This window comes from Chaetodon trifascialis, chromosome 3 (assembly GCF_039877785.1).
Source record: "Chaetodon trifascialis isolate fChaTrf1 chromosome 3, fChaTrf1.hap1, whole genome shotgun sequence".
In the NCBI taxonomy this organism is placed as follows: domain Eukaryota; kingdom Metazoa; phylum Chordata; class Actinopteri; order Chaetodontiformes; family Chaetodontidae; genus Chaetodon; species Chaetodon trifascialis.
The window spans coordinates 16,360,536-16,376,664 of record NC_092058.1 but is presented as its reverse complement, the minus strand read 5'-3'; the positions used below and the strand labels follow the sequence as shown (position 1 = coordinate 16,376,664).

The window sequence follows — 16,129 nt, the reverse complement described above, 5'->3', positions numbered from 1 at the left end:
TCAGCTGAGGTCAACGTGGTTGTGAACTCCCTGCTGTCCTGAGTGACTAATGAAGTCTATTGCAGGCAGACTGTTTGCAAAGGCAAAGAGCATATACACTCTTTCATTTAATGCATTGTAGTGCATCATCTGTGAGATCCTTGCAAAGCTGATGATTTTATCACAGTTAAATTTCATAAAAGGTGAAAATGAGGTGATGAATGTTTTTGTTCGGTCTTGTTCAAAGGATTTGCTGCAGGGAAAGGGAAAGCAATAGGAGTGGTGTATTGGCTACAATTCAGATAAGTGCTCTCTATAGGTACAGGTAGAGGAGTTATAGCTCACCAGTATGTACTTGCAGAGTAAATCAATGCTGAAATGTGGAACATCACAAACAACATTCAGCTATTTCCCGACCCTGCTGCCGTTCATGCAGAAATGCAGCTTGCAAAATGTGCACAACTTCAACCCCCTACAGCACAAGTATTCCCACAAATCTTTACAAGACCAATGCACATTATCCACAAGAGCCCAGCGCGGAGCTCCATCTCAACGCATCTTACCTGGGGATCTCTGCTCCGTGCACCGGGCCACAGCCTGCCGCTCCCCACCTTTCCACCTGTGGCATATCCAGCCCTAGCTCCCCGTGCAGCGTCTGGACACACACTCCAGTGTCTCAGCCTCAATAAGCACAAGGCAGCTTCCACGACCAGCCACTGCAGCTCAGAAACCAAACTCCTGTCGGTGCATCCCAGCGGGAGACTGTCACGACTGTAAAGGCGGTTTCTGATTCCCGAGGCTGCCTTGCTTATTGTAGGCTGAACACACGCAGCAGCAGAACAGTCCAGACTTGTTCGGATGCCTGAAGGGGAGTCCTAAGCTCTCCCTTTCTCCTTTTTTTTCCCTCCAACCTCATTCTCCTTGCCGCTTGTCCCTCCCTGCTCCTGCCTGCAAGCTACCAAAGTAACCATGTGCAGCTGAGACATAAACCTAATCATTCCGTTACTTTTCCAGGTGAGACATGGCGCACGGGGTCACGCGATTTCACGCAGATTGCTTTTTTTTGGGGGGGGGGGGTGTCAGCTCACGTGACTCGCGTGAGTCACGGAACGAGGAAGGTTGAAAGAAATTACAGCTATCTATGAGTATTTTTGTTGTTCAGAATTGCAGCGACACAGTAAGTGAAGTAAGCTCAGCTCTAACAATGGAATACTTTATTTTCATAATTTCTTGGCACCTAATTTATTCATTTGGTGGTTCACCAATGGTAAAGTCTGAATAACTTGCCAGTTAAAGCCTCACAGGTCTTACCCACATGCATTTGTGACCTGCAGGGTGCAAGTTTGAGAGAGAAGTTTTTCTTTAAGTAACCAATTAATAAATTATCAAACCAAAATCCACAGACATGTCAAAGGGGCAGTGCTGCAGTGGAAATCTACAACATTTCTCCTACCCAAAGAAGTTGAGCAATTGCTCTGCTTCTGTGTAAGTGCTGTATCAGCATTTTAAAGCAAATAAAACCAAAGCATTTTTTTTTCAAGTCAGATAAAAAATGGCCTTACATTGTATTCATAAAAGCTAGTTCACTTGCCTGAAAGACTGCATTTCACAAAACAAATGAGAGATGTGAGAGGTGAGATCTGGAAACAAGCTAAGGCTAGCAGCAGAAACCAAATAAATAAATATATATATACATGGCAATATTGTCAGGCTCAAATGAACATTCTCAGATTTAATTAAGGCAAACTCTCCCTGAACTTACTTAGAAACACAGAAATATCAGCATAGCTACATTAAAGTTGGCTACATTTAAGCTTCTGGGATGTCCACAAAAGTTAGCTGGCTAGCAACATTTAAGTTATGAGTAATATTAGCTTATCTGGCTAATTTACAGTTCACGGCCAGCTGTTCGATGGGGGCGGCGGCTTTGATCTGATAAATGACACATAAATTCGCGACCAACACATCACTAATTTCTATGGAGCCCCTAAAGTGCCACAAAGAAAAAAACAAAATAAAACTATATCATGCCTACAAGATACTAAATCGAGCACATGAGATACTAAAACGTGCGCACAAGATGCTAATATGTGCGCACCTTTAAGCAAAATCGTGCGCTCGATTTAATTAACGCCTTCATTCGTGCACACGTTTTAGTATCTCGTGAGCACGACATATTTTTTTTTCTTCGTGGCACTTTAGGGGCTCCTTAAATCCCTCTACCTGTTCCACTGCATTAAAAAATAGCGGCGCTACTTGGTGGGCGTTATCCTGGTCATTTCTCTGCGTGAGAAATACAATGTGGGGCGGGAGTGCGTGACAAAAGACCGAAAAACGTGACTGTCACGCTCAATGCGTGAGACATGAGAGCCCTGCATTTTCTCCCTGACGCAGTTTGTTGTGTGGCTACGCATACTGAACAACAGCGGAGCTTATCTGTTTTCTCACAGCCTCTGGAGTGAGATTCTTACAAGTAGCCTACTTGTTAGTTTATTAAAGGGGCAAATCTTAAATTACTGAGAGTGATGTTAATTTCCTCAATCGGCCGTTTGTCACAGCATACATTGTGATGTGTCATAGCAGGAAAAGTACAGGCTTTACTAATAGCATAAATGATGGATATCTTATATTCATTTGTCTCAGTAGGCCATGACGGGACAGTGAGCCAACATGCACAATACCAGGACCCTGAAAAGGATCCAAATGGAATTTGACCACCATTAATTTTATTATTTATACCTTTTCTTACTGTGACATGTGAAACATTCTTCAGTAATAACGTCATTACACAAACTAAACCACTATCACACAAATCAAAGTCATCATTGAATGCAAGCAAAGGTCAGTAATGACAGAAAGAGCAACATTTTCACCTAATCACACCATGTGTTATAGAGGAAGTGAGCTTCAAACTAAGCCCATAATTATGCAGAACTTTAAGTCTTTATGTAATTTAAACAGGTAACTTACATAAAACTTCACCCACCCATGCAGTTGTCACAAATGGGCAAATTAGCAATAGAGATTAAAACTGCTTTTTGAACCATAAACATGTTTACTTCTCTAGTAAAGTTGGGCCTTTTAATATGGGGGTCTATGGAGATTGACTTGCTTTTAGAGCCAGCCTCAAGCGGCACTTCATTTTCCAGTCTTGGAGGTTGCCGCCTGCTGCATACTGAAAACAAAAGTTATAAGTGGCAGCAATTGCGCTGGATAGCAGACAAATCATTCATAAATATGCACTGAGATATGTGCCAAAGATTATGCAAACATTACTAAATAATAATGTTTACCCAAATAACGTCTGGAAGCAACCACTTCTCATAGCAAAACTCTGTTGTGTTTCCATCTGAGGTTTTAAAAGCATGCCAAGGACTAAGGCTATTATATGAAATGCTCTGAGGCCCCCCCTGACCCCCACCCAAAGTGCTAAGGATCTACAGAAAAATAATTACTTAGTATGTACAATGCTTGTCACAGATATCAGGTCAGTTTATAACAGTTTAACTATTTTATAGATTGCCATGAAATTTGAAACAGTCGGGATGAACAGAGCTCTGCCTGCAATTCTCCTTTTGCATTAAACCTGCTGAACATCAGCATGTTAAAGCTGCTGGCATGGTTGTAGACAGTTTCTGATTCTTTATGATATCGATATTGTTGTTCATAATAATTAATAGTCTAAAGGAGTCAGTCAACACACACTGCTTGATTGTATTGTCACCCCACAAGCCTCTCCGAGGCTCAACCTCTATAATAATTATGGAGGTTGAGCCTATATAATGCAAATAGCATTATATAATTATATAAGCAAAGCCTAAATAATGCAAATTATTTGCATAATCATAAATTTGACTCCATGCCATCTTCACAGGGCAGCTTCCCTCTATTACCTCAAGTCAGTGTGCTGTTTATTGTTACCATAATAATACCTGCACAACACTGTTCTTCATTTCAGCAATCAAACACTGTATCATTCTTAGGTTGTACATTTTATTCACTTTTATACAGTTGACCACTGCTCCTCACCAAACTGTGCCTGAATGTGCAGAATGATAGACTTAATCTGCAGTGTGTTGAGCTTTATATACTTCATATACTGTGTACTGTTGTCTTCCACTGTGACTTTGCACTCTGTGGGTTTTGTTGTGTGTGAGGTCCTGTTGTGTGTGCTATGGGGTCATGTTGATAAAGTGGTTATGTTTTTGATTTAGCTCTGGCTTTGATTTTGATACACACTGTTTTCTGAGTTCCTTTGGGCCCCTCTTGTATTACATCAGATTACTTTATCACAACTTTCTCATGAAATTGTTCATCTTGGCACAAGACTCTTATATGTTTAGCCATTATACTGAAATGCAAATTCTTACCTTTCATTGGTATTTCTCTCTATATAGGTGTACACTTACCATTGTTATGTGCTGTTTGGAGGAGAAATGATGTCATATGACAGTAATGGCCAGTGTGATACTTTTTATCAATCACACATGTAATATAGCATATAAAAACTGCTGTGACAACACACTTGTTGCCCAGATGGATGGTATATTTCTTTGCGTCACTTGCCTCTGAGCCACTGAACATGAGTTCTTTTTGTACTTTCAGAAGGAGAGGGGGAAGAGGCTGGTGTAAACAGCGAGGCAGGAAGACTGAGGTCTAAAGAAAACTGTGCAAGGCAGATGTGTTGAGCAGCTCTGGGTCTTATGAACCAGCCAACAAAGCTGAAACCGTAACCATGCTGCACTAATAAAAACACATTCCAGCACTAGAATGTATGTTCGCCTGACACTGCTTTTTGAGTCTTTGCTGGTTAGGGACAATAGAGACAAGATGACTTGTGGTTTAAATTGCTTCAGTTTGCACTTTGCACACAATTACCCACCTTAAAATCTTCCCCGTCACATTGTGTCACGTGACATCCTTCTGTGCTAATTGTAACCAGGCTACAACAGTAAACAGCCTAAAGGTTAGGAAGGCGAGGACATTTCACTTGAATTCCCAGACCTGCTGGAATCCTCTGGCCACAGTTGTACCACTGATGGGTGTTTGAGAAAAACACTTACTCCCCAGCTGTTTGATAGATTTGTTCAGTAGCCAGTGGACTGCGGTTATGGTGATCACCTTCCAGACACGATTTTAATACTACTGTTAGTGTTCATCTATGCAAATATGAAACAGGCTTTTGCATGCAAACCCAATGAGAAAAATGTGAGAGAATCATATCTGTAGGCTATCATATCTTGGTTACACAACATTACCTCATAGATGTGTAGCCAGGTGAAGATGTCAATGAAAAATTATCGTAACATCTCCAACAGAGAGCAGTTTCTGTCATTGCCTGCCAGCGCTATCACTTTTCCTGACAGTGTGGAGAGGCAGGTGGCAGGACCCAGCAAACCTGATATAATAATGAGAAAAAGATGAGCGAAGTAGGCACGAAGTGTCAATTCACAGGCGTGAACTTGCTTTTTATGAGGGATTGGGTCGGACCATGATACTTAAAAAACAGCAAATCATCAATTCACTACATTTGTCTGACTCTGATTACAGTTACTTAGTAACTTTGGGATAGCTTCATTATCCAAATATTTTTGTGTAATGTCATCTCTTTGACGGTATCCTTGATCTCAAAATAAAATTAAATAAAATAAACCCTTAGTTCTTATACACAGTCTTTGACGTGACGAGTGGTTTTATTTGCTGATTTTTTATGTACTTTTCTTTCTTAATTTGTAATTTGTAATTGAGAAAACATGTGGTTTTGTTGTTTGTTTTAGAGTTCTGCTTTTTCTTCCAGATGGAGAGAGGAATGCAAAGGGGCTGCATGGTGACATGTGATGTCTGTCTTCTGTGCTTTCTTTTGTGATTGACGCTGATCTCCACTCTCCACCACCGCTTGCTCTACATGTTTTGCTGATTTAACCGGATTTAAAGATGCCTGACAATATGGGGGATAGGAGAGATTACAGGAGAGGGTAGTGTTTTTCCTATAGAGAGTCATTTCCCTTTCAGCTTTATGAATATACTATTGTGTGAGTGGATTTGGTGTTTTGTCTGAGTGCAGACCGGTGACAAGAGCCAAATCCTCTTAGCTTCATATTGTGTGAGTCAGAAGCTCAGAGTGTATTTGCTAAGCGTTATCCTTAAGAACAATTTGGTTCGGACCCTGGGTGTTTTTGTGCCGCAGGGACATGAAGGAGGGACGGTTTACTTCTTCACAAGGCAGGAATTCACATAGGAGAGGCGGATGAACAGCTCCGCTCTCTCATTTTATCCTCAGACGCCTGCAGCTTTCTCTGCAAATACCACCTGTCCAGGTGACAAATGGCACAATGGCCTACTCTCCTACCTTCATTGCAGAGACTGGTGATTAAGAAGGAAAGAATAGCTAAAAGAATATATTGAAAACAGTTTTTAAAAAATTGGTCTAACAATTGAACAGATTTAACAAGAGAGCACTAGAGTCGATACTGTATACAGTAAGTGGCAAAGGTTTGGTGGTAATGGTTGGGGTAAGCAGTGCATTTCTGTTAAGCTGATATCGCTGTGTTGGTGGTGTTCTAGCAGCATCATAGTTACTCTGGAACCATCATTGCAGATAATCACAAAGTGACAAAGTCCAGACTGGGAACAGGTCATTGTGAATGAATGGATCAAGTATATAATTTTCAACTGAGAGACAGGGGTTCCTGTCCCATGTGGAGCTTATTGTTATGTTGCTGACTCATTGGTTTTAGACTTAGTTCACTTGTCATTTATTATAGTTTATTTTTTATTTCCAGTTTTCTGTTGCAGTCTGGTTACATTTAGGCAATAAAACTACTTGATTAAGTTTAGTAAAAGATCACGGTTTGGATCAAAATGGACTCTTTCACGAGGTTGATCAATTTTAGAAAGGCCAACATCTGCATATTTTTCCAGTTTCCTGTGTGGCAAAGCTGCGACATCACAGCAAGTTACAATGGTGGCCCTGGAGCAACATAATGATGATGTTGTAGGAACAGCACCAAAGGGGTCTGTAGATGTTCCACATCTGGCCTTGGATTCATGTCTGAGCTGATTTCAGGACAAGAGTTCAGTTTGCTCAGATAAGGCGTTATGTCAGACTTTAGGTCAGCTGCCAGGCAACCAGTGGAGACTCCAGTAAGCTATTGATCTTGGCCAAGAAGATAATCTTGTACGTAATCCCTCATAAAATACATTTTTTTTTACAATATAGCTTCTATATGGAATAACCAAACTGAGATAGCCAGCTGCAGCTTCATGCTAACCACATTAACATATGAATGGTTTCAATCCTCTCAAGAAAACATGCTTCCCAAAATGTGGAACTTCTCCTTTAAGGTTGAGGTTATTATTGCATAATATGTAGCGGTGCATTAAACACAGACGTGACACTTTGTTAAACATCCGCTTGATTTTTGTTTGCTCCTAATTTCAACTCCAGAGAGTGTTGATTATCTTAAGCTAAGACCTCCATCAAATTTGATAGGATGTAGAAGAAACCACGGAGTGACAAAGTATCTCATATCTCAGAAATAAAACCAGAAACAGCAGAGTGATAGCGCTCAGAGGTCGTTCTCTGCTCTGCAGCTATGGTCAGCATATGATAGCATGGCTACATGTTTGCACGCAGTCGGCACACGTGCACAGAAAGAAACAAAAAGGGGAAGAACTGAAAATCAAATATATTGTGTATGACAGTGAAGCAGAGGGACAACTGGTGGGTGACATACTCAAAGCATGTGTTACTGGTAAGCACTTAGAAGTTAACCAAATGAACAATTTTAATTGAAAGATGTCAGAATAAACATACTCAGACATTTAGCTGAAAGTGCAGCAGTGTAAATGTCACAGTGTCTGTGATACTTGGAGACTACCAGACGGCTAGTAGGAGGCTTTTAACATTTGATTATATGGGGCCTTTAATGCTCTATTCATCAGGTGTCATATTTTATTTAGGAACAGATCAGACAGTGCCGAGTTACAGTTAAGACAATCATGGCATAAATGTCAGCTTTAAATATATTACAATACCTAAAGGAGACATACTTTTATAACTTCCTGCAGACATTTTACTGGAGATGTTTATGATCATCCTTGTCTACACTTATAAATCACGTTTTGTTTAACTATATTATTACAATGATTGATGTTATCTTCTTTTAGGAAATGGAAGAAGCTGACACCTGGATCTGACTAAAACAGATGAGGTGCTGTGATAGTCGATGTAACTGGAAAAAAAAAATCCTCTGGAACAAAGTGTTGACGTGCAAGCTTGAGAATACAAATAGATGAGTGTTTTGACATAATAATACCAGTAAAACTCTGAGGTCGAGTCACATTATGTCCAAAATGAAGACCATACCAGCACTCACTGATTGGGATTTAAAAATAGCTTGCAAACATTTCACAGAAAATGAATTGCCTCCACATTTCATAAATTGATAACAGATCTCACTTGTTGTCATAGGAAATGTTCTCTCGACATCAAAGACTGCAGCTTTTTCTCTTTGCCTGTTCACAGCTCATTTACTGTAATAACCTGACTTTCACAACTCTTTGCGTGTGTTCCCACTGGCTTGCAGTGGAAACAGTGTGAGAGGCAGACAGAGTGCTGCAGCTGATGTTAGGACTGACTTTCTAATGACAGAGTGGTAACATGTCTGAACAAACTGCAGACAATGGCACTGTCTGTGATGATTCACCAGTTTGGCTTGATCATTCATTTCCTCAGTAATAGCACTGGTGGGCCCCGTTGTTCTTGGCTGGAAGATCCGACATGTTTTCAAAGATTTAAAGGCAAAACCTCAGGATTAAAGCAATGTGAGGATCTTCTTCTCATCCTCAGTAAGAGAAAAAGAAGAAAAATAACACAGTGGGCTTGGCACCACTTTTCTCTTTAATCTCTGAGCCTCCAGTGTGGGTGGAGCAAAAAGACACTACGACATTACTGGCGGTCATCTGCTGCAGACAATCATTTGCATAATTTAATCCCATTCTTTCAGGAATTACATATGTTCACATTTTGGGTGTGGTCCTGCTTTTACTGAGCTTTGTAGCTTTTTAGAATAATACTACTTTACCTTTCAAGCTGTCCCATAACTCTCTATAACAACGGGGTTCAGAGGCTCTAAAGTCAGTGTTCACTTGCAAATACCACAGTGACTGACACTGAGAGCTATGTTGCTTTTCTTACAAGAGTTATGTATGTGTCTGCAGATACACATCATCCCCTCTTGAAGAGCCAAATGACAGACGAACTGATCATTTATGCTTGCAGTCAACTGTTGACCGTAAACATTTTTGTCTTTGAAGGAGTTTTACAGCCTGCTATTAGGTCAGAAAGTGTTATCAGTTTACTTAAAATAACTGCTCAACATTTAAGGATAAACATATTCACTTTCTTACAGAGAGTTTGATGAAAAGATTGATATCACTCTTTAAATAAAATATGTTGTTGTTGTTGTTCTTCTTCTTCTTATTATTATTATTACTATCCATGTCTGTAGGGCAAATATAAAGATACAGTCTGCTCTAGTTTAGCTTAGCTCAGCATAAAGACCTGAAAACAGGGAAACAGCTGCTTCTCCGTAACAAAATCAGCACCTGTAAACCTCACTAATTAACACGTACATCTCCATTTGATAGGAGTACAAAACTACAGTATAAAATGATTTTTAGATTTTAGTCATTGCACCTGGTAAGAAACGGTTGTGACATGACCCCTCATAAAACCACAACAACATTGTATGTGCTGGTAGGCAGATTTAGTTTCCTTCAGACTGAGCCAAGCTAGCTGTCTACCCTTATCTCCTGTCTTTATACTAAGCTAAACTAACCATGTCCTGGTGTAGCTACATTCAGCCCCAGACTTGAGTGGGTACCAATGTTCTCATTTAACTCTCAGTAAGAATTTCCCAAAATGTCAAACTGTGCCTTTATGAATCATGGTAGGCTGTGAAAAGTTTTCGTTTTAACTTGAGTCTGAATTTTTAAGAGTAAATATAACACTTAGGTCATTGAATGCAGCACAGTGGTGCAGCGGTTAGCACTGTCGTCTCACAGCAAGAAGGTTCCACATAGGTCCAAACCTGCCAGCCAGCCGGGGCCTGTCTGTGGGGATGTTTGCATGTTTGTGTGTGTTTCCTCTGGGTGCTCCACCTTCCTTGCACAGTTCAGAGACATGCAGGTAAACTGGTGACTATAAATTGCCCTTAGGTGTGAATGTGAGTGTGATTGGTCGTTTGTCTATATGTCAGCCCTGTCCAGGATGTACCCCACCTCTTTCCTAATGTGAGCTATGATCCGCTGCAGCCCACTGCAGCCCTGCAGAGGATAAGCAGTTAATGGGTGGAATAATGACTGGAGGGGGTTATATGTCTCACTATTTCTAGCACGGAAACAGTTGCTAAAAGCTGAGACCTCTGGAAGTCGTAAGGCTCAGATCCAGCTATGGTTATTCCATTTTCCACTCTGTTTATCTGTTGTGTTCTATGGTCACGCTATCTGATAGAAATAAAATGCCTTACAAAATACGTAACGTGACCTTTTATTCAGTCATAGAAACTCCTTGATGACAGTCATGGTCCATGTTCCACTTTCAAAAGGTTTTTATCAATATGTATGTATTTATGCTTTAGACACTTATCAAAACATGTGCAAGTATTTACCATCATCAGCTCTACCTCTTACCATCAACCATGCATCAACCTCTGTCTCCGTCTTAAATAAAAGAGAAAACGAGTTCCTTCTTCTTGAAACTGCAAACGTGTGGCAAAGAATTTAATAAATCAGCGTTTGACACTTGAAGGGAAACATGAAAGGAAATCTACGTTGATCGTCACAGGTGGGAAATGTTGAGGTTTAGCTTAAGGGGTGTGTGCAGTGACTGTATAATCCCGTCTTTGATTTTCAGACAGATGACTAAGAAAATCCTCACACTGCATTGTCTCAAATAGACATTTCAGCGGTTTCTAACTAACGCATCTGTCTCATTTTAATGGAGCTGGGTGACAGCCAATGGATAAACACAGCAACTCTCTGAGGTCCTCTGGTGTTTAACAGCAGAAGCACAAATTCATTTTTGTTATTTCATACAGTATATCAGATTAGCATCAGCCATTCCTGCATAAGCCTGGAGCGTTGGTAATATCACCTTTCCTCTCCTGTGTGCTCTTATGAAGGAGTCACTGTGTTGATGTATGAACTGCAGTCTTTTGGCTTAATTAATGGTGCATGTGCATAATTTATAACCTAAACAAAGTGTACATCAGAAGACAGAACATATAGACATATTTTAAGTGAAGCAATGATTTGGAGTATAAGAGAAGTAGTACTGCCTCTACCACTGCAGGTTACTTACTGATGTATAGCTTTCAATAGAATGTAGGTAAGTAAACGTAATACTTTGTACTTGCATAGATTACTTTATTTCCAGTATCTGAAGGCTGCTTCTTCTTGACTCTTGTGCGTGACAGTGTTACAGAATAAAAAATATTAATTTCCATGGTAGAAAAGTCAAGATTATGGTAGAAACATTAGAGCGATAGAATCAGAAATATATTATAAAAAGTGATAGAATCCGTTTTCAGTGAGGTCAAACTTAAGCTTAAATAAACTTGAACACATTTGTGATTTTGAGTAACCTGTTGTGAAATACACTGCACCACCAGTAGAGGGAACCACAGGACAACTATAGTTTATTTCCTTTCCAGTCGTGTAGTATGGCCAAAAACTGTGTACTTAAGGAGTTAAGGAAAGCTTTGATGTTTATGTTTTTATGATATGAATGCCATTACAGCTGTGGAATGGTTATCAAGGCCAGGATCATTATATCAACACCAATATGGATATTTTTCATTATTAAGATTAAAATCATTTGCCAAACAAACATGAGGTGTTTCTTTTTACCATCTCTGTTAATCAGTTAATCACATGGATGTTTAAACACAGGACAGTCTTGAAATAGTTTTGGCCCCAAAAGAGGAAGATTAAATGACTGAAAGTTCGTTTAGTCGATGTCTCCACAGTGTTGCAGGACAGGGGTGAACACTGTTGTAACCGTTTTCCCCCCAAATGCTCGTCAATGTTCACTTTATTTTCCAGTCCAGAAAAGCTGAAGTGACCCTCGATCTTGACTGAACCACAGCAGCACAGGACCGTCTGCCGTCTACTCAGCGGTTAGATTAAAAAGGTTTAAACTGTGATCTGTGTGTCTATGGTATGTTCAGCTGATAGTCAGTGATCCAATTCCAACAGTGCTAACCCGAGACCAAACATCTAGTTCTATTTGGCCATTTTAAGAATAGCTTCACTAAAGCAACATTCCTGTTAATTCCAGCTTGTTATAGACACTATTGTGCACCTGTTCCTATTTAAATCTGCAAACATTTTAGTGCTGAAGTTCCAGCTTCTTTTACCAATGATGGTGATTTCTTATATTCTTATTTAACTGCTGCTCAGAGGAATATTTGTCTCTTTCTGCCCTTTCAGCTGGTTGAACCATCGTACAGCTTTTTGTTCTTCATGTACAAAACATTACTTTTTTTTGTTAACCCTTCATGCAAAATAAAATGGATTTGTAAAGAGGACTTTCTACAATCTTAAAGCATGAATGACCATTCAAAAGAGTAGTCCTCTCAGCCATCTGACTGCACCAAATCAAACTTTTGTGACAGATAATCTCAAACTTTTGAACAGTATTGAATGCCATGACTAGGAAAACAACAGCGGGAAGCCAAGCAGAGCATCCAGAGGAACACACTGTAAATGCCAAACTTCAGTTTACTCAAAGGATTGAGATATCTAAAGCAGAATAACAGGCTTTTGTTGTACAACAAGGCAACAGTAAAGCCAAGACACTCTGACCTTTTGTTTAAACCAACAAACACAATAATGGGTTTAATCAGCTGAGGATGAGTGTGTGGTCTCATCATGAGGCAAAAAAACACGTTTTGACTTACAGAAGTTAAAATGAGCAAACTAACAGTTCTTATAATTTAGCATATCAAATAAGCAGCCACATCTTGTAAATGGGTGGCGTCTTCCACTGAACCATTCACTCGTAGCTGTCAGTGTCATTTGCCTTCCGCCCTTCTGGCTTTTGCCCAGAATTGCCACCTTCATGTTCAGACCTGTCAGTTCGTGACAGTGCAAAACAATGAAGCAATAATAGGCAAGTCGTGGATTAGAGAGTCCCATCCCTGTGTTTTTGTGAAATTCAGTCTAGGTTTTAATGATGTTATTGATGCATCATTATGCTGCATGTTTACAGTACGCAGGCACACACAGCTGGTAGCTAAGCCACTGCTTCACTGTTATCAGCCATACATGTCGAGAGAGCAGATGAATAGATATCCATTTTTCTTCTACTGATTAATAATGCACACACCCATCGAGATGTGTTCCATTCATTCTTCTGATAAATGATTTTTGCAGTAAATAGCGCACAATGATGCATGAGAAAAAAATAAAGAAGGCTTTGGGGATTCCTCGTAATGGGTGAGAGGTCTTTTCTATGCTCAAGAGCCGTCTGAATAGACTCCAGCTTGGTCTTTTTTCCCCCTACATAATCACATAGACGTCCCCCTTACAGTCCATTCAGCCCTGTTGGACCCAAACACACACACACACACACACACACACACACACACACACACACACACACACACACACACACACACACACACACACACACACACACACACACACACTGGTGCAATAGACATTTCAGTGAATGACCAGCTTCCCTCCCCCAAGTCAACTGCAGGGTGGACAGATGTACATAAAAGAGCTGAGAGCTGAGCAATGGGGGGCTGCCTGTGATCAGGTTTATATCTTAGGCTCAGATACCTGCTCAGGTTAATGATTGGAGGATGTGATGGGGAGCCTTGAAGGTTATAGCGATGTACATTGAAATAGTTTTTGAGAGTAGATTATATGTGGGGGCAGCTGGTCTTTGAGCTCTTACCTGCATCCCTTCAGATCTCACAGCGTGAATGAAATATACACTCATTGTTCATATGTGATTTGTGTTTGTGTTTTTTAAGATTTGTTCAGACCGTTGTTTAAAATTTGTAAAGCTAAATTAAAATTAAAAACAAAACTACTGATTGTCATTCTAACCACTGACTTCCAGCTATTTTTATCTGATGAAATAAGACACGATAAAGGATTATCTTAACTTATCTTATCTTATGAGCACTCCTTATGTGCAAAATATATTAATTTGAATAGATCTTAGACTGGACATTAGATTATATTTAGGGGATCGATTGGGGAGAAATTGCAAATAATGTCCATTATCATGTTTTCATTTGTGTATAATTACCTGAAAATAACAACCATTATGTTTGCATTACCGTAGAATGAGTCTTTATATCTAGAGAGGAAGCAAGTCCTTTTCCTTTTGCCATGTTGCACCACCCCAAACGGACAAACCACACACTGACTCTTGAACGCACCTTCTATGTTTTTCACAGGTTTTATGGCCACCATAGCTTCTCCTACATGTTTGGAAAGGAGGGCTGAGGTGAATGGGATTCAACTGGTTGCAATCTGTAACCTCACCACTAGGTGCCACAAATCCCACACACTTATCCTTTATCAATGTCAATTAGGTTATTGATAAATTGGTATTGACAGAATGTTGAATGCAAAACATAGGCATTCTGAAATTACCTTTGACTTGGTGTCGTTTTTTCAGAAAGTATGCAATTATCTTACTGTTAGTTGCGGCTGCAGAGGCTGGAAGTCAGAGCCATTTATCAGTTGCTTTTGACCCCTTTTCAACTTTTCTGCTCAGCTGCCAACTACTTCTCATTAACTCTTACAGTAATTGCTGCACGTGATGCCAAAGTGTTACAACTGACTCAGGGTTGTGTGAGGTGTGTCCTGTATAATCAGCCTTAATGTTATGGTAAATACATTCCAGATCGGCCTCATGCCAACTTGTAATCCTGTTTATGTGTTGCTGTTATTTCAGCATAATTTCAACTTTTCATCACCTCTGGTTGGAAATCACTAATATGTTTAACGCGATCTGTGATCAGCTTTCAATTTGTCTCTCAGGATATAATGTGTATATGTGTGTATATACTAGTGATGCTGTGGAAATCAGGATTGAAACAATGTGTGCAGCTGTGTGCAAGTGAAGATTTAAGGCTGTATAACAGAATATAGATGAACCTGATGATGCATATCTTCGGAGCTTATGTGCGGCCCTGCTGCTGCAGCTGGCCTCCCTCACTGCCTCTGCCTTCACGTTTAAACAACTGCCTCTCTACTTTGTGCTCATATGTTACAGCACAGATGACGAGTCTCAGGCTGCCTCCCTGAGCTTATGCCAAACTGCACTGCACTGACACGTGATGACAGAGCGCTGGCAGCCTCTCTCTGTCCAGAGGCCTTCCTTCTGGAGGCAGTCTGGCTAACCTATCTGTGTGTGTCTGATAGACTCGTGTAACCCCGGCTCTTGACAGAGAGCCACATACGCCCATAAATCACTGTGTGTCTGTGCATTTCAGTGCGTGTTTGCATCCCACCAGTCATGTCAGCGTTCTTAAGTGTTTGTGTTTAGCTTCATGAATTTGTCCTGAGGCTTTGTTGTTGGGAAATCAACGAATCAGTAAGCAAGGCCAGTAATTATACAGTCACAACACAAATACGTCACAGCTGCGGTTGTGCAGATGCGCAGATCATCCTCAACACACACTTAGACATTAAAGGTGGAGAATTCCAGGAAGGAGTCACTTAGTGCGTCATAGTTTCAGTGTGTGTGTCCGTGCTTGTCTGAGGTGAATTAACAGCTTCAGTCATGTTCACTTCATTCCCACCTTCCTCTCCCTCTCTCTGGTTTCTCTATCCTCTCCTCTGCCTGTCCTCCCATATGCTCAGGCCTGTGTTTGTGTTGCTTGTGTGTTTTAGGCTTCTCTTACTGGGCAAACATGCTCCGTTTTCTTGAGTGAGGTTTTGTCACTTTGTTAGAGCTCCTGTCCTGACCCTCACACACACTCTAGCACATGTACAAACACACATTTCACACAAGCTCAAACTACTTGTCCAGACAACTTTAAAGCAGATATAATTAATATTTTTATTGCAGCAATGACCACCACACTGGACTCTGCAGTTCCCCTCACCTCTACAG

General features: G+C 40.4%; 1 protein-coding gene across 1 annotated transcript in view; it reads right to left on the bottom strand.

Annotated features, from left to right (window-relative positions):
- The window catches only part of col7a1 (collagen, type VII, alpha 1), a 58,339-nt gene extending 57,587 nt beyond the window's left edge, over window positions 1-752 (bottom strand). The window contains exon 1 of the mRNA XM_070957811.1: window positions 543-752. The gene's annotated coding sequence lies outside the window, so the exon portion shown is untranslated. The remainder of the gene's footprint in view (window positions 1-542) is intronic.
- Between the last annotated feature and the right edge of the window lie 15,377 nt (window positions 753-16,129).